This window comes from Episyrphus balteatus, chromosome 2 (genome assembly GCF_945859705.1).
Source record: "Episyrphus balteatus chromosome 2, idEpiBalt1.1, whole genome shotgun sequence".
Lineage (NCBI taxonomy): Eukaryota > Metazoa > Arthropoda > Insecta > Diptera > Syrphidae > Episyrphus > Episyrphus balteatus.
The window spans coordinates 74324450-74349885 of NC_079135.1; the positions used below are offsets into that span (position 1 = coordinate 74324450).

Consider the following 25436-nt stretch of genomic DNA (forward strand, 5'->3'; position numbering starts at 1 on the left):
CTAGATATTTAACTTCCTTTGAGAATTCTATCGCTTCACCGAAAAGAGTAGGCTTTATAAGTTTGTGTTTATTTCTTTTTCTGGTGAAGGCGACTATGGTACTTTTTTTAGGGTTGACATTAAGTCCAACTTTTAGGCACCAGTTTGCGACTATATTGAGTGCTCTTTGTAGAAGATTCGAGATCGTGTCTTCGAATTTACCTTTAATGAGGATCACAATGTCGTCAGCATAGCCCTGAACATAAAATCCAGCATTGCTAAGTATGACAATCAGTTCATTAACTACAATGGACCACAGAAGTGGGGAGAGAACCCCGCCTTGAGGGCATCCTTTTGCAGCTGTGATTCTGATTTTGTCATTGCCCAATGTGGCATTAATTTTTCTGTGACTGAGCATATGTTGAATCCATCTGCATGTGGTAGGATCTACCCCTGTGCTGAGGATGCAGCGTTGTATTTGGGCATAATCAGTGTTATCGAAAGCACCCTCAATGTCTAGGAAGCAACCTATTGCAGTCTCTTTGTCGTTAAGGGATTTATCAATCCGCATTGTTAATTCCTGAAGAGCAAGCGTGGTTGATTTTCCTGGCTGGTAGGCATATTGGTTGTTGTGAAGAGGTGTTGTTTTCAATGGCCCGTCCCTGATATGCCTGTCTAGTATCTTTTCCATTGTTTTCAGGAAGAATGAGGTAAGACTAATTGGTCTGAAGGATTTAGCTTGGTCAGTTGGTCTTCGTCCTGATATAGGAATGAATTTGACCGTTACTTCTTTCCAGCTTGTTGGTAAGTAACCCCATGCGTAGCTTGTTCTAAATATGTTTATTAGCATAGGTGTAATTAACTCATTTCCTTTCTGAAGGAGTGCTGGAAAGATTCCATCTTCTCCGGGAGATTTATATGGGTCGAAGGAATTTATTGCCCATTTTATATTTCCCTCATAGAACATATCCCTTGCTCTTTTCCAATCCTCTCTGTTTGGTCTGGTAAGCCTGAACTGGGGAGAAGGACTAGATAGATCTGAGGGTATGACTACAGAGTTTGGAAAGTGAGTGTCCGTAAGGATTTGTAACGTATCTGGACCATTTTCCGCACGCGTGCCATCCGTGTTTTTTAAGAGACCAATATGATTAGTGTGCTCTTTAGCGAGAATTCTGTGGATGCGAGCGCTGCTTTGTATATCAGATAGATCATTGCAGAACTTTTTCCATGATTCTCTTTTGGCTCTTCTAATCTCTGTATTGTAGTTGGTTAGAGAAGTGCGGTATGAGGTCCAGTCTCCATTGCGCTTGGCTTTGTTGAATAGTTTTCTGGTCAGCGTTCTTAGCTTTGAGAGCTTGGCATTCCACCATGGTGTTTTTCGTGTGCCTGATTTCGTTTTCTCTGGGCATGCGTTATGGTAGGCAGTAGTGATTGTTGCATTAAGACTGTTGCAGCTTATTTCTAGGCTGTCAATGTCTCTGATGCTGTTTGGACAGTTTCTGATCGTTTGCGAGATTTCTAGGCAGTAGTCGTCCCAGTTCGTCGCTCTCGGTTGTCTGTACGTTAAGGGGAGTTTTGATTCTATACATATATCAAAGCAAATTTGCCGGTGATCTGACATTGATGTTTCAGTCGAAACATGCCAGTTTTGTATAGCATTACCTATGAATGAAGTGGATAGGGTGAGATCAAGGACTTCTTCCCTGATTCTGTTCATGAAGGTAGGGCTATTCCCATAGTTTAAGATTTCAAGATTATTTTTAAAAATGAATTCTAGAAGGTACTCACCCCTTTTGTTTATGTTGGAGCTGCCCCATACAGTGTGATGGGCGTTAGCATCACAACTAATGATGATTTGCCGGCCTGTTCTGCCACAGTAGTCTATAAGATCCTGCAGTGGTGTGAAGCTTAGGTCGGCAGAATCCCCTGCCAGGTAGGCTGAGCAGATGACAGCTTCTGACCTACCCTCCGAGGTCTGCAGCTGGATGATAGCTGCTACCATGTCCTTGTTGGTGTACTGTGGAATAGGAATGGTCAAATCCATTAAGTTCTTTAATATATTTTTGGTGAAAGGGTGTTTTTTTGTGAGTTGATTTATGTGTGAGGGAAAGGGTGTTATTTTTTAACAAACTTATTTTATTCAAAATTGGTACAAAAAAAAAACTGTGACAAAAATGATAAAATGAAAATGGATAAAAATCTAATTTTTTTTAGAAGGATTTTGTGTATGGCTTTTTCTATTTGGCAAAATAGGGAAAGTCTGTGACATTTACAGAAAAATCGATCTTAAAAAATGTTTTATATTTTTACCAAACTTTCCCTTTATTTTCTGAAATTAAAATGTAGTTTTCTTACATAGACTTAAACAAAAGGTTTTAATCTAAAACGTGGCATCCCAAATTTTTCAAAAATCAAATATTATTTTAACAGAAATCTTATTTTAACAGGAATCTTAAAAACACAGTTTTTGACTCCATTTTTCGCCCACCCTTCTCCTTTTCCCAAATTTCTTTATATGCAATTTTTGTTTCCCCTTTCATACACTATTTATCCTGAATTTCCTCCCCACCCTTGAAGTGCTAATAATTCTTTGGTTGGAATCTTGTGCAAAACTGTACAAAATTGTACACAACTTTGACATACCTACTTTGTTTTTAATTTTGCGATCATTAAAAAAAAAATATTTCAAAAAACTTAATTAAATCTTGCTACTTTAACTTCATTCAACCAAATTTCTAAAATAAAATTTCAAAATTATTTATACACTCGTTTTCGAAAAATTAGTTTTTTTTTTTCTTCAAAAACAAAAACAAGATTTTTTTCTTTTTGTAACCAAAATTATTTGCCTCCAAATTATGTATTTCTAAAAAAATATTTCAAGCCATTGCAAAACTGTATTAAAATTTGTTTAGTCATTTGTTAAAAATTGAATCTGTGAGAATTTGAATTTAAAAAATTTGTTTTCATTAAAAGACCATTTAAAATAAATATTGTTTTTTTTTTCAAGGCCTTTGTTATTAAGAAAAACATTTATTCCAAATTAATCAAACCATTCTTAGTTTTTTTAATTTAAAACTCAATTAAAATAACTTTTATAAAAATATTAACGGATTCTGTTTGAGGTTCTTTTTTTCTTTTCTCGAGCATTACTATAGGATAAATTTTAAATTTTGACTTCCTATAATATATTTTAATTTTTAAAATCTAATAAAAAATGTAGAGTAGAAAACTAAAATACAAAAACAGAAATATAACAGGAAATTTTGTAAAGCTCCCGTTTTTTTTTTTTTTTTTCAATATTTTACAATTAGACCAGTGCCGAAAAGTCAAAAAACATTAAAAAGTAAGAAATAATCATAGAAGGATGAAACCCTACTACCTACAACTTTGCTATACAACTTTTTTTCATAGGACTTGTAGTTTTGCCGGAAATCGAGATTTACCATTTTGTACCATTAAAAACTCAACCCACCCACTTCCCGAACTCGGCTCATTTTTATCATATTCAACTCATTTTCCAATGGGTTTCATCCTACTATGATTTTTTTTGGTTTCAAAAATTATCGCCCCTGTGCTAAATCAATTCAATCAAAAAATAAGTTTGACTGAAAATTCAATTGCAAACACATTATTTAGAACTCCAAGCTTTTAAGATTTCACCAACTTTTAGTCTGCGAAAATTTTTCTTTGAGAATGTTTTGGTTTCTGGTTCATTTCAATAGTGTTAATTCATACCTTGAAAGGGTGTGAAAAAAAAAACATTAACATACACCTTGTCGCTTCATCAAGTACTTAATGAACTCTTTTGTTTTCTTTTGTACTTGGGTACTTTGTCTCAGAATAAATGAGTTTTTCGCCATTCAATTTGTCAAAACATCAATTAGCGGTGTTTGTATAAAGCTTCAATGTCATAGTGTCTTGGGTAATTACTAGAATTATCTTCCCGCCTTTGTTCTTTCAAATTACACGTGATTAGATAGACTGCCATCAGAACATAAGCAATCACGAGCATTGTATGCACGAGTACGTTTGTCGTTTTTGTTTTATAAGATATTCTTTAAATAATGATTTGTATCCACGCATTTGACCCTAAGGCCAAGTTACATAGATTAAAGATGATTATTCTTCGCCTAAATAGAAGACTGCTGGAGACTTATTCTAAGTTTATAAACAAGGCTGCCATTGGCGTGTTGTTGTTTTGGTTGTGGAGGAGGTGCAGCACATGTTTGTTTGGTTTTTTTTTGTGTCTTATTATTTTTTTTTTTAATTTTATTTTTGTTGGTAATGACACGACTCCTATTGTGGATAGAATCTCATGTTTAAGTCGTGAACGCTATTATTTGAGGCATATTATGGGAAAAAATCATTTGGATGACATTGACAATATGTTTATGGCACACAGTAAACTTAGTAAACGGATCTGTATCTATAGATACGAAAAATAGCGAAACAAACGGCCTTTTATGCTTTAAAGTTCAATCTATTGTTGATCTTTGGCCATATGGAAAGAAGCATAAAGATAGACGTGACTTTAAGTTAAGTTATTATATTGTAAATGGAAGATTAATAGAAGTTTGTTGACTAGGTTAAGACTTGGAGTTGAAAAAAAAAAAAACAAAAACGCTTTGATCATAGTCTTTTGTTGATGAGTGACTTATGAGTGAGTGAATCTTGGCATAATGAAGCTTTATTTATTTTTTCTTTTATTTTTGTATTTTAGCTTAAAGTGTTTGAGGTGATGAGACGTGATTTTGGGTTAAAGACTATGTCATCAGTTAAGAACTGCATTATGAGATTTACGAAAAACCGTGCAACGATCATAAATGTCATTGCACCCGTTTGCATTAGAATAAAATTAATAATAATTGCTTTTTGAAACATTCTTGCCGTTCAATTTGGTATGTTAAAATAATGTCCCCAATAAATTCTGACTTTAGAATTTCATAATAGAGCTGACTATCTTAAAAAATGTGTTATAACTTACAGATATAATTCCCAATTTGACCACTATTCCTACTCAACTGAAACAAACTTTAAAAATGAAAAAATTAAAACAAAAATCTTCTAATTTAAAAAATATCCATTTCTTTTTTGAAAATATTTTTTTAGCTAAGCTGTTCTTTCCAACTTTTAGAGAATTCTGCTTTCCATAATTTTTAAATACAAAATTCTGCAAACAAAAGCATTATTTAAACATTCCATTCAAAGTTTGAGTCTTTAATTACATTTTGTTCATGTCCTTTACTTTTGAGCAGTCACTATAGAGCATCAAGGTTCAAACTTTTAACTTAAATATTTTTTCTCAAAGACTTTTTCCCTCTATTATCAATAATAACAATAAATAAAAAAAAAAATCGATTTAAAAAAGTAGGGGATGAAAGGATGAGAAGCATGAGCTGTTGGAATCAGCCAATAAATATTTGCACGACCTAGAATTAATTTAATCAATAAACAATTAACTGGAAATTCTTATTGAATACATTTTCTATATATTTTTTTAAACATGTTTTATAAACTTAAAATAAACCTTTAACTTTTTCAAAAATTTCCACTCCTACATATTTATAAAAATGAAAACAACTAAATTTGAACAAAAATTGTTTCATCCATCCCATAAGAAAAATAAAATACCAAAACCAAATACCTTAATGCTTTAAACGAAAGAGCTGAGATGCAAACTCGAAAACATTGTAATGGATATTTTATATTATAAGTTTCAACTGTAGATAGTTTCCATTTATTTAAATACAAATCAAACCTTAACATTATTAACAAAAGTTAATTAATGAATTTGGTAATCTGATTGCAAAAATGTTTTATCTTATAAGATTTTCGACCTCTTCTGAATGTATTATGTGATTTTTGAAGCATTACAGTGTATTGAGTTACTTAAAATATTAGAAGACACCGTTTTAGTTTCACAAAAAGAAATCCTTACAACCAGTAAGAGAAGAATTCAATAAATGATTCAATCACATATGTACATAATATCATGATACTGATTTCGTGACATTTTTACTAACCTTGAGAACTAAAATGCTCTTCCAAAAAATGTTTTACTAAGTTTTTTATTGTATCTCGATATTTCATGGTTTATACATTAAATCAAGCATAATTATTCTTGCTTCAAAAAATTAACAAACTTTTTTAAATAGCCCACTGCCAATAAAGCAGTCTGAGAAATTTACATATTTTATGATAAAACACAACTTCCTTTCAAATTTAGAGCAATAATTATGACAGAATTATTTCAAGAACACGCCTCTATTCGAATAAAACTCAAATCAATATGTGGAAGCTTACGCCCGTTAGACATGTTTATTAATATCTTTATCCAATATTGCAAACTAATCTATGTAAGTAGCTTTTCAGATGGAAAATATCTCTAATCAACCAAAGTATAAGCACACCTACAAGCTTGGTTATCACTTAAATCTTATAAATAACGACAATTAGATAAAATCCACCTAAGACTTGTCAAGAACCTAACTGATTGAACACACCAGTAGCCAAAGTTCTACATTCTACGTTATGATCACACCAAATAATTATCGATGTCAAAGTGGTAATGGTTATGAAGTTAGCGGAAACAGGGGAACTGTATAACTGTGCTTGGATATTTTTTTATTTTTTGTAGAATTTTAACGATCGAATTGAATCATTCATGTGGTGATTTTGAAACAACTTTTCCTATATGCATTGACACACTTGCATCCACTTTATTTTTGCAAAAATATCAAGCTATACCACCGCAATTCCATTCCAACCATCACCGCAAGCAAGATACAAACTGTTATGTTATTAGGTAGTGTTTTTTTGTTGTTGTTGTTTTTGTTTTATTTATTTTTAATATAAAATCTATGACAATGTCATTGACAGTAGTCAAACTGGTATTTTACTTTTAACTGTTTGAAGAAAAAAAAAACCTACCAATTTTCGCGGATAAGGTCACCGACTTAATACTTGTTGATTTTAAACGGTAAACATAACATAACATGGTTCGATGGAAGCGTAACTAAGTCCAATAATTTTGCACATATTGAAAGCGCTAAGAAGTTTTCTCATACACTTGTAATATATGTGGTTTGTTGATTTTCTAGCTTCAAAGTTATTCTTATTAAGATCAAGAACTTGTATAAAGTATACATATGTAAGTATCAGTTGAAAAAAAAATTTAATACAAACAAAAATTAAATAAGAAGATTAGTTTTTGAATTTGTGTCAAAATTGCGTTCGTTTTTGCAAACATGTGAAAAATTGTCTTTCAGATAAGTGCGATAGCTGCGTGATTCCATAAAAATTATGACATTTTGAAACTTTTCCTAAAAATTTCTAAGACTTGAATTGAAACTATTTCTACAAAAGATTATAAAAAGTTGACATTTAAAATGTCTGAAAATATAAAAATGAACTTAAGAAGAAGAATTAACATATCATTCAAAATTCATATTAATTAATGCCGTTCGTTTTGAACTTAAACACAAGTTCAAATCCGAAGAATCTGTTTCGATATTAGCTTCCGGCCACTTCTAATTATTTTAGATCTTCTCATCAAGTGCTACCCTATTGATTTTTAAGTTAATTTTGTTATTATTTTAAGTGAGTTTATAACAAACAAATATTAAAACCCTTTATGGTGCTTTTATAATACATATTTCATAATATATTTTATAATACATAAATCATAAGAAAGATGTTCTCAAAAATATTTTTATAACTAACCGTTCGAACATATGATACTAAAAAGTTGAAAGAAAAGGGATGGGAAATGCCATAACATCGGCCCTGATATAAGAAAGTTGTTTAAAATTTCAATCAATTTTAACAATTTTAAGGGATGCTACCAAACTTTTTTGCACATTTCTGTGTTCAATTATATTAATTATATTATTAAAAACTTAAACGAATGCGGCTGAACCGTCAAAGTAAACGTAGTCGAAACAATTTTTTTAACAATTATAGGATGCTCCACAACATTCTGGAGAATTTTGATTGGAAGACGCAACTTAACTAGTATATTTATATTCAGTGTGAAATTTAATTTTAAAAAAGGTGATTTAGTTCTAATTTTTGCATGGGAATATAGCTTTAGAGAATTTATGGAAAATTTTCCTTAAAACAAACAACTCTATAATTTTTATCCAAAAATAAATAAATTAAGCACTTTTTTATTTCTGAGGAGTTGTAGAATTTTTTGAAATGGTTTGATGTTTTATCAAAATTGCATAGGTGATACGTGTGCTCTAGGTTAGTAGGACAGCCATAGCTGCCAAAAACTTTGTAAAAAACAAAAGATATTTCACTCATGCTAAGAATCCAGAAACACGTAAGAAATAATACATTTCCAGACTCTTTAAAACAGTTCCTCATGTAACAATTCCATTGGATAAAAATTTGGGCTTGTAAGATGTACATAATTAGCATTTCTAACCATTTTGAAAATTATTTCAAATACTCTTTCTGCAAAATTGGTCATACCACACGCTTAAAAATATCCAAACATTAAACACTTACCCGATTTCTTCTCTGAAATGCTTTCTTCTTTTTAACAGTTCCACTGTTTGGATTGAGTAGGTATAATGTTCAATTTAATATACAAATTCTTCAACATGCTTGATTTAGTTTTCTTTTTACGCTCCAGAACAGATAAAATTGGAAATCTTTGTATTTTAGTAACAAATTTCTTTATGATGCAAGACAATTTCAATTGTTTCAATAAAAATTTAAAATACCGTTAATCGAAAAAAATCGTCGAAACTTATGAAGAAAAATGATTTTTTATATTTGACTTTTAAAACAATTAATACGATCAAACGATTTGTTTTAAATAAAAAAGGTAATTTTTATTTAGCTTTCAAGCAGTTGTTTGCCCAGCTTGCTCAAAAATTTTTTCATAACTTTTGAGTTAAGACTGGGATCAGGAAGTAAAAACTAGGAACATTTGAGAAAACGCGCCACAGAGCAAAATTAATGATTTAAATTTTGTAAACTTAAAAAAGTATTTTTCTTTCGGTTTTTAATATGGAAGGCAATTTCCTGTATAGTTTTGAACATGTGTAAATTAATTATTCATTTGACCTCTGCTCTGATGTTATTTTGCGATGGCAACCACACTGTTGTTACCAGTTCACTTTTAAAGAATCTCCCAAAAGTATCAGGTACTTGTGGAATTCATCCCCGAAAAATTACCAGATCTCTTCAATATCAATACTTAAATTTTTTAAAAGAAGAATTGCAAGAAACTCCATTTTGATTTGGTCCTTTTCCTTTCCCTGAGACAACTGAGTTAGGGTATTTGATTTTTGAGTTTTTGTTTAGCTTAAAACCTCTCCAAACTCCAAAAGCCTACAAAAACAGATTTGTTTATTAGGAAATTGCTGAAGTGACCAACTTTTTGTAGAAAATTAGAAGTAGAAATCTTTAATTGTTATGACCATAAACATTTTGCATAGGTTTTATACTCTGGTGGGACATAGACGCAGATCAAGGTAACGCGCATTTTGACAAGACACTCGCAGGGGCGTACGTTGAGTTGTCGGGGCCCCGGGGTAAGACTAAATTTTTGGGGCCCCTTTGATATAGAAAATATGAACAGATAAAAAAGTACGTACTTATTTTTTTTGGGGCCCCTGATGTACCTATCATTTGTTGTTCGCTAAAATTATGTAAGTAATATTTTTTGGGGCCCCAAGATAATATGTAATTTTTCTTTCAAAAAAGCAATTTATTTTTTTGGGACCCCTGAGGTAATCCTTTTTTTTTAGAAGAATTCACCAATTCACTGAAAAATATAATTGGTCTCTCTTCTGTCCGAAGTGATTTATGTCAAATATCTTATCTTTTTGCTTCGATACTTTTATAACCAGTTGCCTTCTCTGCATTGCCTCCTTACTGGAGTGTTGGGGGCCCGGAGGCACGCACCGCCCCACTTGCCCCAATGGTGTGTACGCCCCTGGACACTCGAGCACTCATATGTATTTAAATTTCATGACTTTTTTCCTAAGTCTTATAAAATAATACGTAGCAAAAAATATAGACATATTGTGACATAAAACATTAAGAAATTGACCACCCATAATAAATCACTAAAAAGCGTGAGTGACAGAATCCGCCTTCTCCAAATATTTCAAAGAATGTTTGGAAACCTGCTCAACGAAACTCTTTAATTTCCCTTCACCTACCTTTCTACCCATTAAACCGATGATAATGTTTTGGTTGGCCTTTGGAATTGATTAAAGCGTAAAAACTTACAAAATCCACGAATTATATTAAACCCTTTCAATTGCAAATACTAGCACATCCATAACTTCATTTTAGCTCCAATAAAATATTTAATAAAACTATACGAAACTTTTTTATGAAATTTAAGATGTGATTTAACTAAATTCAACTGCTTAGGGAACCCATTAGCAATCATGGATAACTTTATGATATAATAAAACCCAAACTATAATTATTTTTTTTTTTCATCTTCTTTAAAGTTAATATCAAATTTTGAGACACGTACATATAATAGTTTATTTTTTTTTTTTTTACTAAATTAAAATTAGAGTATTTAAAATAAACTCTTGTGTAAATTGTCTAAATTGATTAATGTCTTCAATTTTAACGGTTAAATGATTCGCAAAAGTTTCAACTATCGTCCCTCAACATGTAATTAAAAATAATTTGATTTAATTCCGCAACGCAATAAAACTATAAACAGTCCTTTCCATCAACTTAAAAAAATAAAAAAAATAAAAAAAAACATCACAATCATACCAGATAATATGTTAACTTTTTTATATCGTAATCAAATTACATTCATCTATCTAGTATAAACATTAATGTATCTCTAATCTAATCATGGTCCGATCTACACACATATCATGATGTAATAATATGCACAATATTTTTATTCGAGTTATAAAACAGAAATCTTATTGCAAAAAAAAAAAATAATAATAATAATCAAAAATAATTTAATGAAAATATACAACACATATGTATATCTTACTAAAAGCATATTATAGTGAGAAAGTAATACCAATTTAATGACGCGACGACGAGACGATGATCGTTCCTCTTTGGCGCTTACATAACAAGTTCATTAAAACAAACTAATCTTAACAACGAAATAAACTTCAAATAAATAGAAATCTACGCGTTGCTCGATAAGAAAATCCGTGTTCAAAAAAAAATAAAAAAAAAATTAAAACAAAAAAAAAACATGCAGCATCCCACGTTGCTTAGTATAGTGGCGCTGAAATCAGGCAGGTTGGTGGCGATGGTGGAGAGTCTCATAATATTTTTATATCGACAATACAAAAGCAACCTGCCCCATCAACCTCAACAACAACTTGTCGACAGACGTATCGTGCATTGACATAACCACATTTGTTTATAACTCTCACTCTCATCTTAAAATCACTTTAACCTGCTCAAGTCCCCTTATCTATAGAGGCTGTTTTTTTTTTCTTAGTGAAGTGCCTTGCCTTTCCGTCATTTCGCACGAGGCCTGATGCTGCCGCCCGCAGCCGGAACAGAGTGCTTCGACTGCCCCCTGCTGTTTTTAGTTGTCTACCAACAGTTATCACTTTCACTGCGAACCAACTATAATAATCCATTAGCAGGTTTTTTCTTAGGTGGATATCTTTCTACATTTTAATGAATGTATCTTTTTTTTTTTGTGTTTGTTAAGACAGTCCACTCGGAACCAAGCTTTAATGGTCTTATCAACGGTTTTGTCTTTTAGACCGATATAATATTTATTCTCTCTCTGATGCGATCAAATTGGAAATAAATTGTTAATAAATTAACAGACTTACTAATCGATGGTTATTATGTTTATCTTGTTAACGGTAAGCAAGTCATTAGACGCTTTTGTGGAGTTTTTTTTTAGTGTAGGAAGTTACGCAATTTCTGCGTTTTCATATAGAGTGGCAATTTATACATAAAATTGGAAAAAAAAAATTAGTTTTAAATATTGATGAATAATCTAAATTGGAGTAGAAAGCAGTTCAAGGGGCGAACAGCACTAACCCTTAGGAGTATTTTACATCCGATTGTTGTTGTGGAAATCACTTGCACAAAAAAGTTAAAAAATAGAACTGGAAATACGACTGTCAATCCATTGAAAATTTGCGATCTATCGCAATCGCAATGAATTCATAAAATATTATTTCATAAAAATTTTAATAACTATTGCACATTTTTTTTTTATTTGAAGTTTGTTTTTCGATGCAAAATGTAAAAAAAAAATGTATGAAACATTTTAAAAACACCTGTGGTATAAAAAAAAATGTACGAGAAAGTAAGTGACCAACTTTTTTAAAAACATGAATGCCTAAAGGGAACTTTTAAATGATAGGTATTTAACAATAATTCTTCTAATACATTTCCAATTAAGGAATGTTACTACATTTAAACATTATTGGTAATAAGAAAATAATTTAACTTTTGTTTAAATGCAAATATAAAGATAAAATTTGTCTTAAAATGACTTTAAAGTTTTGTTAAGATAGCTTGGAAATATTCTGAAATATATTAATTTAAAAAGGTGTCGCACTTTTCACACCTTTCCCCTAGATAAACCAAATTCAATTAGCAATATATGTTTTTACAAAAATATAGGATTCCGTTGTTCCTGTAGTAGATCACCTATAGGACCTCCACAAAAAGGTGTCTAGCCTTCAAAGACATATCTCTCATCCAAATTAATTAATAATTTTGAGGATAGATGAATACAGGTAATGATCGATGAAATAGTCAAAATTTTGAAAAACTTTTATCAGGCTGTAATTCAACTTTAATTTAAAACTGCTGACTGATAACTGAAATTTCATAGTTGAAAAATTTCACTTTTCTTAGAAGACAATAACAAGAATTTAAGAGAAAATCAAAAACAAAAACGGTTCCATGGAAGGTACGCCCATATTGACTGTACAGAAAAAATTTATTTCAAAATTGCTTAGAGCTTTTTATGCTTAAGTAAATTTTTCCCAGTAGAATTATATAGCAGGTCCCGTTAGTTTAAGTTTCCTCGCAAGTTATATCACCCAAAAGTGTTGCCAGATTCATTAGATTTTTATTTAAAATTAATTTTACACCCATAAATGAGCATGAAAACCAGAATATATTAATAAATTAAAAACAAAAATAATTATACTTGAAGTATGAAAAGCAAAAGTTATTTGAAAATTTAAAAAACCAATTTAAGATCTCATGCCAAAAAATTGTTTGCATTTTTTTGGACCATTTTTGAAAGCGCCTGTTTTTGGCTCCAAGATTTTTCATAATCGGCTCCTTGCCTCGAAAATATTCTGGCAACACTTTCACCCAAGTCTCTAAACTACCAAGTTCTTTCAAACTTCGCTACCAAGTTCTTTGAAGCCTTGCTTCAGCAGCTTAGGCTGGGACCAAACTTTTTTTCACAGAAGTGAACACTTATCAATAGTCTAGCTGAAAAAAGTTGAACGTGTAAAATCAGATTATATTTTTTATTTTACATTATTTTATATTTTATTTTATATTTTGTTTTTATAGTGTAAAATTAGCTTAAAATACTAAATTCACAAAAGAACCGTTTTTTAAGTGAAATGAATGAGTGAGTATTTTTAGCGCGAAACATTGTTTTATATAACTGTTTTGTTTTTTAAGAATCTAGAAAATTTTTAAAATAATGTTAATTTTATATTATACTTTCAGTCGTTTTCCATTTTTCTCTATTTCGGAATTGAATTTAAAATTAAAAAATTATAATTGAAAATACAAATCGTCTGTGAATTTTCTCGTTAAGTACCACTGTATGTGACCGCTTACAGATTTGAGTTATGCAAATAGGGCTGATCCATTTAATTATGTGCTTCCATTTACCACGTTACGTGTAAAAAAGAAGATTATTCATTCACGCAATGAATTTGGTTTTCTCTTTATAAATAGGTTTTAATTTCGTAATTTAATTTCCGTAATTTAATTCTAAATAAACTTCCAAGGGCTTTGATTATATGGAAAAAGGTAAATAATAAATAATGAGATAAGACATGGGCTCATGGACGTGATAATTGCAGAGGAATTATTTCCGATTTCTTCATTCGTTATTAAGTTTTCTTTATAATTATTTATGTTTTTGTCTCCAACGACGCACACTGGGGATTTTGCGGAAAAAAGTCAAAAATTTTAAGTACCTCGGAGAACATTTTCAATACAATTTCTAAATTCTAGAATAAAATCTGAATCAAAATCAGAAAGAATTACTAAAATCGGACTTGTAGTTTACTTTTTAGAGCTTTGTAAAGAGACAAGTTGTTGAAAGTATAAAAAACGAAGTGAAAATACCCTGAAATTAAAGTTGTGTAATTTTTTTTTGCTTGAGCCGACTCATACACTTTTATTTTACCGTAAAGATGCCATAATTTGTCTATTGTAAATCGAATAAATTATTAATTTTAAAGATGTTAATTATTTTATATAATTATTTAAAGAAAAGAGAAAAAAATGGCTTGATTTTTTCATATTTTTGTACATATAATTTTAGCTACACTTGCCTACAGTTAGAGACTATTAAAAACATTTTCGTTATGAAATTACCTTTCGATAGAGGCTAAATTTAGGTGCCACCAGGTGCCACTGCGTGTTTTACTGGCAATTGAAAACTTCATTTGGTCGCAAAAATGATTTTCTTAAAAATTACTTCAAATAACAAAAAAAAATATTAAAAATCAATGGTAACACTTACAGTTATAAATGATATCTTTTTTAAAAGCCAGAACATTACGCTTAATTCGAGCTTTCAAATTAAGTTCTTTAAGTTAATTGTTTTTGAAATAATCGATTTCAATTTCAAAATTTTGAAAAAAAAAAATTAAAAAAACACGTCCAATACTATTTTTGTCAAGACTGGGGATTTGAATACAAAATTGAATGATAAAGAAAACTGCCTTAATTGATTCCTTACCAAACACTGAAAACCATATGTTTCTATGTCTTCTAGTTTTCGAGAAAATTGAAAAGTAGAAAATCTCCTTTTTGTCAGATTTTTATTTTTTTGGCTGCAAGCTAGAGATCCTTATCCGAAAAGACAAATGGAGAAAGTAAAATTAATTCGCAACACTTTTTGAAGTAAAAACTTCTTTAGTATCGTAGTGATTTGAAACACGATGAAACGAAAAAGCGACAGGAAAAATCAATTGATTATAACTTTTTTGTTTTAACAGATATAGAAAATTTGATTTAACTTCAATACGCATGCTAATAATTTTACCTTTCGTTTAATATATATCACACATAACGGTATGTGTTCTGCAAGTTACAAACTCATAAAATGGAAAAACTTGAAAAATACCTCAAAACACCTGTGGAATTCTGTTGTCGATGACCAGCCACCAGTGTAGGAAGTACCGTAATCTCAGTTTGGAATTTCGACATGGTTGGCTTTGGCTTTAAAGGTTCTTACTTTTTTTTTGTAGGCATCGTAAAAATATGATTGAAGCGTCATATAAAAGATACAATAATAAGATTTCAGATGATATAAAATTTATTATAAGTTGGCATTTAAAATAAAATGCACGACTGGGGTCGCACGTACTTGCTCTTATGCTTAAAGTTACTCTAATGTTAAAGCTTTTTATTCAAGAAAATTAAGAAAATTAAAAATTTGATATTTTCAAGAAATTAAAAAAAATAAAATCTGTTTTTATAACTAATTAAATACCGTTTTAAATGACCTTTCACAAAAAAACCAAGTATGCATGTTTACTTCTTGTATAAAAAGGAATTTTTAGAAAAAAATTTTCGAAAATCGTTAGAGCCGTTTTTTAAAAAAATAATTTTTTATATATAAAAATTTTCTAACATTTTTCAAAAAAAAAGTTGGTATGCCATTTTGAAGAAATAATTTATTTACGCATAAAAACGAAATTTCAAAATTTTTCATAAACCCGTTTTCAAAAAATTGATTTTTCAAAAAAAAATTTTGAAATATTTTTTAAAAATCCAAAAATAAGTTTTTTGAAATTTTTCGAAAATTTTAATATCACCTTTACCTAAACGCTTTTGTATAAAAATTTTCGTCGAAATCGGGGTGGTCTTGAACGAGGTATTTATAAATCAAAAAAACCGTTCTATGACAGGTAACGTTAATAAAGGTAAAAAAAATATTTTTTTTATTTCGAAAGTTGGCTCTTATGTGTAATACTACACTCAAAAATTTTAATCAAAATCGTTAGAGCCGTTTTTGAAAAAAATTAACTTTTCTATTTCCGTTATATGGCAGGTACCGTTAGTTTTGGTCCTAAAAAAAAATTCGAATTTGTCCTCTAGGGAATCACCCAAAACTGTTAACTACCAAGTTTGAACAAAATCACTCGAATAGTTTAGGCTGTAGCTCGAGGTACATACAGACAGACAGACAGACAGACAGACAGACAGACAGACAGACAGACAGACAGACAGACAGACAGACGGACAGACAGACAGAATTGCCGGACCCACTTTTTTGGCATTCTCCATCATCGTAATGTCATGTAAAATTGTTATCTCGAGTTCGATTTTTTTTACGAATCCTAAACTTGCCCTATAGTTACGGTGACCATCCGTCCCGGTTTACCCGGGACTGTCCCGTATTTCTACAGCTTGTCCCGGGTTTTTATTTAAGAAACCCGGGACGTATAAGTGTCCCGTATTTTGTAATTTGTCCCGTGATTGTCCCGTATTTGCACATTCTCTGATTTTTGTATTCAATATTTTAAATTCTTTGTACGGAAAACAAGAAAACAGTGGTTGGAAATTAAAATTTTTCTAGTACGCTGCTGAAGCAAAACGAAAATTTTTTTAAGTCTCCAAAGTAAAAAAACGATTAAAAACTCTCCATATATTCTTGCACAGGTAAGAATTTCGTTGCCTAAGCTGCGTAGGTACTGTGCAACGAAAAGCAAAATTTTCGTATACGATTTCGTTGTGCTGGTTTTGTATGAAAATTTTCGTTTTTCCTCTAAACTATTCTTTAGTTTTTTTTTAAATGTTCGTCAATTATTTAGTTCCAGCTTCTGTTTGTCAGGTTGCTACACCAGGAAAAATGTTTTCGAATAAAGAACAACATATGGAAAAGTAAAGAACCCAGATAAGTTTCAAAACTTTTAAGGACATGTTAAAAATTGTGTTAAGGTTCTTACAATTTCAAAACCATTTAAATAAAAATGTTAAAAAACAGCTCTCCCGAATTTGACTAAAAAAATATTTTTTTAGAAGTTATTAACAGACAATATTAAAAAACCATTTTCTTGATTTCTGATTTCGTAAACGACTTAAATGATTTCAACAAAAACGCTGCAAGAAAATCGTTTAGGAAATCTTAATATCAAAAAATTTTTAATTTTTTTTTTTAAATCAATATTTTCAAAACGATCCAACGAATTTTTTATCCGTCCCGGGTTTGGCTTCCAGAAATATGGTCACCGTACCTATAGTACCTATATCGCAAGTAAAAATGGATTTAAAGGTGATGGGAAAAAAAGTTAGATGTTTTCCATTTTGTTTTTCCAAGAAAAATGATTTTTAAGGTTTCATTTCTACCACGTGTAAATTCCACACATGATTTTTTTTTATAAACCTACTTCATAAAAATTACATTTGATTTGCTGACCTTGCTTCAGAAAAATGAATTTTCGTTATTCATAGGTATGTAGCTTAAATGTTTTATAATAATGGCAGTTTTTAGCATTTCATACCAAGATCTAAGCAGAAAGCTCATGGAATATCACAGAATAGATGCCTTTACTAAGAAGAATCAGAGTCATTTAAGTGAGTAATGTCTCTCTTAACAGAATAAACTCTTGAAAAATGTGTGATGCCAATATATTTTAAATTGTATTAAATGTGATAGAAGTGGTTTTTTGAGTATTTTTTTAAATATAATTCGGGTTTTTCATTTTGCGTGGACGTGGACCTAGACAACAGTATAATGAGTTATTCGTTTCCATTTAATGTAAAACAAATAAAAAAATGCTTTAGGTACAAGTAAATTGTAAATAGCAGTTTTTAGATTTTCTAAGAACAATATCTGGATCCTTTATTACTCTTACAATATTTTTAAAAGGGCGTGGAAGTGGGTGCAAATGAATAATAATGATTTCTTACGACTTAAGCTGTCATTCCTGAAAATTTCATCCAAATCGATTCAGTGGTTCAGTTTTTATTGAGTTTTTTCCGCACTCCCATACAAATTTCCCCAGTGTGCGACGCTGAAGCTCATTCATGGCTGACTAGAAAATCATCACAGATAAATCACTTTTAAATAATTTTATTATCGATTCATGTAAAATAAATGCAGTACACAACACGTATTTTTTTTAAGGTCTCAAGAATTTAAAATCTATCACGAATATTAAAGTCACAAAACACATTTTTTTCAACAAAAAAAAAATAATAATTTAACAACATCGTATAAATACCACATACTAGACCTTGACTCCATATAATGTTGAATGAATCCCTGATGATACATGGCAAAGCTTTAATAAGATTGTACTGCACTGTAAACTAAAAAAATAATACTACCTACTCATGTATCCATTTATGTCAGGTATTGTTAGGATTGAAAAAAAAAACATTGCAACACATTGCAATGCAGTAAGAGAAGATCACATTTCTGTTTAGAATAATTACATCTGCAATAGACACGTGACTTTGCGGAGGTTGTGTCTGCAGTGTGCTTTAAAAAAGTGATTTTTTTTTAAATTGTTTTATTAAAAATGTATATGAATGCTGACATTAAACAACAACTGTAAGCCCCTGCAAGATAAGTTTGGTTCATTACTCATTACAAAAGTCACGAACAAAATTTAATATACCGATACTGAATCTTTCAAGGTTTCTCAGTTGGATGTGTTTCAAAACCAAAAAAAAACTAATAATTCAAAAATCTAACCTTGTGAAAGGATTATACTTCTTTTTGAATCGTATTGATTTGTGATGATGTTACTATAAGTTTGAATATCATCCATTCATGTAGTAATGTATTTTCAATAAAAATAAAAAATAAGAATCGATCACGCATAGGTATGGCCTATATCTAATTGATGTAAACTTAGATGAAGAACATTATTATAGGCAACTTACCTTTTGGAGCAATCTTTAACTATTTAACAAAAATCATAAAATTGCATAAGGTCATTTGAACCAAACATTTCTAAAAACCTAATAACAATATAACGAGTCTAGTTCTTTTTATTTGTACTTTTTGTTCATATGTATGTTCATTCATAACTTTTAAAATACTTGTAGCAATTTGACACATGAGGTATCGTTGATAAGGTCTTTCTCCTCCGAAAGTTAAAGGTTATATGACATTTAGTCGAATATGGTGGCTTTCAAAGAAAAAATCTTGTGATAGATATACATATTGTTTCGCTTGAATTAAGTCAGATAAATAAATTAAATAAATTACATAATTTAAATACAAAAATAAGTTCAAAAACTTAAAACTCACAAATCTATAATCATGCTATACAAAACAGAAGAAATAAAATGCACGACTGGGGTCGCACATACTTTCTCTTATGGTAAAAGTTACTCTAATGTTAAAGCTGTTTGTTGAACAAAATTAGTGAAAATTTGATATTTTTAAGGAATTTCATAAGTAGTGAAAAAAAAATTAAATCTGTTTTTATAATGATTTTTAATGATCTTTTACTCAAAAACAAGTATGCTATTTGATTTCTTGTATAAAAGAATTTTCAGAAAAAAAAATCGAAAATCGTTAGAGCCGTTCATTTTTAACACTTTCTTATACATATTCAAAATTTTCTAACATTTTCCAAAAAAGTTTTTATGCCATTTTGAAGAATTAATTAATTTACACATAAAAACGAAATTTCAAAATTTATCACTTAGGGTACGGCCACGTCCCGAGCGGCTGAGCGTATGAAAATGTATGGGGGTGGCCACATACACCCTGAGCGGCTGAGCGGCAATCCTAAGCGGCTGAGCGTCAATCCTGAGCGTCTGAGCGACGTCGCTCAGCCGCTCAGCTCTGTTCTATTTTTTTTTTTTTTAAATCCTGAGCGGCGAACTACATTTTATTCTAAATTACCATGAACATTTTAGTAAATGGTGAAAATTATGGTTTCTTTTGAAGAAAAATATTAAAAAATATTAATTTTTTTTCGTTAAAATTTTTTAATTTTTTTTATTTTTTAGAACCTTATCTAACCATTCCTGTGATGCACCAATCCTAGAAAAGTATAATTTTCTCAAAAACTCTTTTAACTATTAAAATGAAAAAAATTAAGTGTGGGTTTTTGGACAAGACATATCTTTTAACAAAAAAAGAATTTTTCGAAAGTCATTATTAACGGTACCTGTCATAGAACCGTTTTTAATTCTGAATTTCTCTCAAACGACTTATTACATTTTATCAGCATTTTTTATACAAAAGCATTTATGTATATAGTCTAAGCATAAATCAAAAATAAAATTTTGAAGAAATGCATTTATGGATTTTTGAAAAAAAATTTTTTTTTTTAATCAAATTTTCAAAAACAGGTCATTGGATTCTTTTGAAATTTTGGTTTTAGGTGTTGATCTATATTTACTACAATATGACATACCAACTTTATTTTATTTAGAATTATAAAATGAAAAAAAAATGGGCACTTCTAGGAATCGAAGCTGGGACTCTAGAGTGCGAGCCAAATACTCATCGAATTTTTTTTTTGCACTTGTAGGGTTTTTGAAATTGCCGCTCATAATCGCCGCTCAGGACGTGGCCACCTCGTCGCTCAGGATTGACGCTCAGCCGCTCAGGACGTGGCCGTAGCCTTACCCGTTCTCAAAAAATTGATTTTTCAAAAAATAAATTTTTAATATTTTTTAAAAATCCAAAAATGTGTTTTTTTTTTTAATTATCTAATAATAATATCAGGTTAATCTTGTACAAGATATTCAGAGACCAAAAAAACAGTTCCATGGCAGGTACGGTACAAAAAATTCTATTTTTATTTCAAAAGTTGGCTCTGTTATTTTAATCAAAATAGTTTGAGCCGTTTTTGAAAAAAAATTACTTTTCTATTTCCGTTGTATGGCAGGTACCGTTAGTTTTGGCTATATAAAAAAAAAGGAATCATCCAAAACTACAAAGTTTTAAGAAAATCACTTCACTCGTTTATCATGTACATAGCTCGAGGTTTATACAGACAGACAGACAGACAGACAGACAGACAGACAGAATTCCTGGACCCACTTTTTTGGCATTCTCCATCATCGTAATGTCATGTAAAATTGTTATCTCGAGTTCGATTTTTTGACGAATCGTAAACTTCGCTACAGTAGCTACCTACATACATATATCGCAATTAAAAATATATTCATGAGTAAAAATTTATTATTTTCTTATAGAAGGCATTCCCCAAGAATAAGTTCCCTTTATTTATCGTTCAGATTTAATTTACCATAAAATTGACACTAATGTTTATTTATATCAAAATTATAGAATTATAATTTTTTAAGTGTCAAAAAAGAAAAAGAAATGTCTTAAAAAGCTAGAATCATGCAAGACGTTAAAACTCATTCTGAAAATAATGTGCAATTGTAATTTTGCAACAAAGTCTGATAATGAGTTTTGTTTTTTTTTTTTTTTTCTTTTTGTTTTTTCTTAACCATATAATCTGCTATTGACGTAAATAAAAAAGAATATGTCTAAATAAAAATATATTTTCAAAAATAATGGACATTTTTTTTTTCACACAGTAAATTAATAATTTTTTGCCCCCAAATCCTTGTTTTTGTTTTTAATTTGTTGTGCTTCAACAAGTCTTTCGTCTTTAATATTTATTTAACACTGAACAATCAAATTACTGTCAAGATCAACAATGCACATATACCATAATAAGACCGGTCCATAAAAAGGCATTAAAAAAAGATCCAGTTTACTTGTTTTTAATATAAAATTTCGCTCAAAAGTTGCCGCTGCTTCATTTTTTTAACTTTCTCATAGTCTGGTTCAGGTGAAAAGAAAAAATAAATACACATTATTTAGCAGACTGAGTTCATATCAATCCAAATAAAGTAAATATTTACGTGAGTAAGGTATAAGGTTATGTATCTACGAGTAAATACATATATATAATATTTCTTAAACTGGGAGAAAGTTGTCTGCAATGATTTTGGGAACTCACGATCTTACTCATGATCGATGGTATTTTGGGAAAATGTTGATATTTTAGTTTTGTGCTTTTACATAAGGACTAGTTTAGTATCCATAAAAGAATTGTGCTGAAGAATTTAACAAGACACGGTAGTAAATTTTATAAAATAAATAACTAAGTATCTCAATATTTCTTGTTTTTACTTTTGCATACATAATCTTGTCTACATTGTAGAAGAAGAAGACCGTGTGAAATATTTATTTCTTCAAGCTAAAATTTCTTGGAACGGTACACTGAGGGAAAAGCACCATAACACAACGTGAAATCAATGAAAACCACATTGATTTAACTATTATTCGGAATGATTTTGCGTTGAAGATGAACATTTTTAAATCAACGTGGAAAATAGGTTAATTTTTGATGGTTTCGTATCTTAAAGTCACATAAATCAAAGTAGTTCAACTTTGAATCAACGACGTTTCAACTTCAATTTATTTTTTCCCTCATTGTATAGATTTAGCTAGGTAGTAAATAAGAAAAGTTTTTATATTCTTTACTCCTACTCTACTATAACTTTATTCAAGAGCCATTAAGTGCGACCCAGTCAAGCATTACTATGAAACTTCTTTCAAAATCATTCCAATTGAAGAAAAAAATATCAAAGTAAACCTTTCTTTGGAGAGGCTCGAGTTACATTACACCTTATCTGCGTGACAGACAAATTACTGGTGTCTCCAGACTCACTTATAACAAACGATCATCGCATCATCATTGCGGCAGTAGATTTATGTATATTCAAGTTGTTTGACATCTGTCATGGTGACTTATTTGGATGCACTGAAATACAAAATCGATCCGTCAAATTGGTTGATTGACATTTAGATTTATGGTGTTGGTATATAGATTTCCGCCGTGCAGCATTGCATTTTTGATTAATTATTTTTTTATTTTTTGTATTTTTCTTATGTAACAAACAGAAAGGCTTGAAAGTTTAAAAATTGAAAAAGATTGATCTTTTTTTAGGAAAGATTTACACATTACAAACGAAATAGTAAATGATCTCAAATTGACGTCAGAATACAAAAAATTCGAAGTAGTCTGTTATTTGGGAATTTAGGGTTTGCGTGAGATTTTATTGATGACCTAAATATGCTTGTTAGTTAACTTACCTACTTAATTAGATCAATTTGTGATGAAAGAAGTTAAACTAAAGTAAGAAAGTGAATTGGTTGTACTGGTTTCCATGAAATAAAAAACGGATTTAAAGTGGTCAAAAATTTGTTTCTAACTCGTAGATTCTACAATCTTCAATGGATCGAATTTATATTTATACATACAAAAACGTTTAAAACCTTCAAAATCACATCTGCAAAATGTTAGCAAAAACTGCAAATTAATTTTCTTAAGAGTATTTCATAAATCACATAACAGCAGGGATTAAAGTTCTATACTTATAACATTGCTAATCTATAAGCTGCTCCAAGCATTTTTCATATGAATAACAATTTCGACACTGTTCTAACCATCAAGACACCTGTAGAAATCTTGTAGGGCAATCCGTACAACACCATTACCTAACACTTCAACATCAATATCAATTCTAGCAAACCATTAAACTTCAAGCTGTTGTTAAGTAATGTTTACAACTTATCGTTACTTGAAACTGGGCCATAAATCAAATATACGTAAAGCACCAAACAACATCTCGTTACCAGTTTCTCGATCAATTCTAAACGCGGAAGATCTTGGTGATTCTAATGATCACTTGCCATAGTACTTGTTCTTGTTCATTCTCGAAGCACTATAATACTAGAGCAAGAGAGTGCTTAACATCGTAAATCGATTAAAGTACCATAAAAACGTTAACCCGTCTTAATATGCAATAACTTTATGGCTAATAAAAGTGTTACCATTCATAGTGCTCCGCCGCCGCCGCATACAATTGTAATCCCTTGCATCTCTCTGCACTAATCCCCTCAAAACACCATCATATCCACGGATCATTTAAGAGAAGTTAACAAACGAATTGCAATTCATGACTAATTGAGTCGACTTCATTATTGCACTGCAATGATATAGATTTAGATTTTGCCACAGAGATAGCTCTATATAGGTTTCATAGTGGAGATAGTCAATTGGCTAAGAAGGCGTGAATCCAGGTGCTTTGTTAAAGATTTTTTTTTTTTGTTGTTTAATTTGTTTTTTGTTCTTTATATGATTATCACTGGAAGTGATGGAGATTTGCTTCATATTTTTTTTTTTTTTATTTTTTTGCTGTTGGTCTTTGTGACATTGGATTGGAGTGTCTATTCAATAATTCAGACAGCAACTTTTATGGTTGCATTTGTTTGAGTTTCAGAATTTTAAATGTTTTCCGCATTGTTAAGAAATAGATTTAATGGACGATTGAATTGTTTCTGTTGAAAATTTCCACATACGTGATAAGTTTCTATAAACCATAAAGGTAAAACGATATATTGCTTTTGTATAATTTGAAACTTGTTTTTGAAGTATTACCATCAATTTAGTTGTTGTTTGATATGATTGATCCTTATGAAATGGGAAAGCTATACAATTAGAGACTAACTTGCTATATGGGATAAAAGTGAAACTTTTTTTTTGGTGAAAACGCTTCTTTAAGTTTTCAGTTTAAGTTTATGGATTCAAGAAAACTAAAAATCTATAATTCCCTTAGACGACTTCTTGCCTTACTACTAATAGTATCAATATGAGGGTTGAATGATAGTTTGGCATCAAACAAGACTTCTAAGTCGTTAAACAAATCAATACGATCAACTATAGTTTATTCAATAAAATAAGTAGATATTAACTATTCTCTTCTTTTTGAGTATGTCTATAGTTTACATTTCTTTTTGTTCAGTTCCATTCCATTCACAATACACCATTCAGAAACACTATCGATGTCATGTTGTAAAAACAAATATCCATTTGGGTTCGAAAATCCATAGAACAGTTTGAAGTCATCAGCGAAGATAAGTATTTTTGAATACAATATTACCTTGCATATGTCATTCATAAATAATAAAAATAGAAGCGGTCCAATGTGACTTCCTTGAAGAACTCCAGATAAAACATTAATAACTTTAGATACACAATTCTTGAAGCGTACATGCTGAGTGCGGTTTTCTAAATACGATTTGATCCAAGAAAGTATCTATTCTGAAAACCCAAATTTCTTGAGCTTCAGCAGAAGTACATATATTTACGTAAAATCCACATCATCCATTCATCCTGTATCACGTATCAGCGTAAAGTATAAAATTGGACACGGAACTCCCCCTTGTGGTACCCTAGCCGCATAGTAGTGTAATTATT

General features: G+C 30.2%; 1 protein-coding gene across 1 annotated transcript in view; it reads left to right on the forward strand.

Moving 5' to 3' along the window:
• LOC129909046 (uncharacterized) overlaps positions 1–25436 on the forward strand; it is a 45228-nt gene that overhangs the window by 15704 nt on the left and 4088 nt on the right. The window lies entirely within an intron of this gene.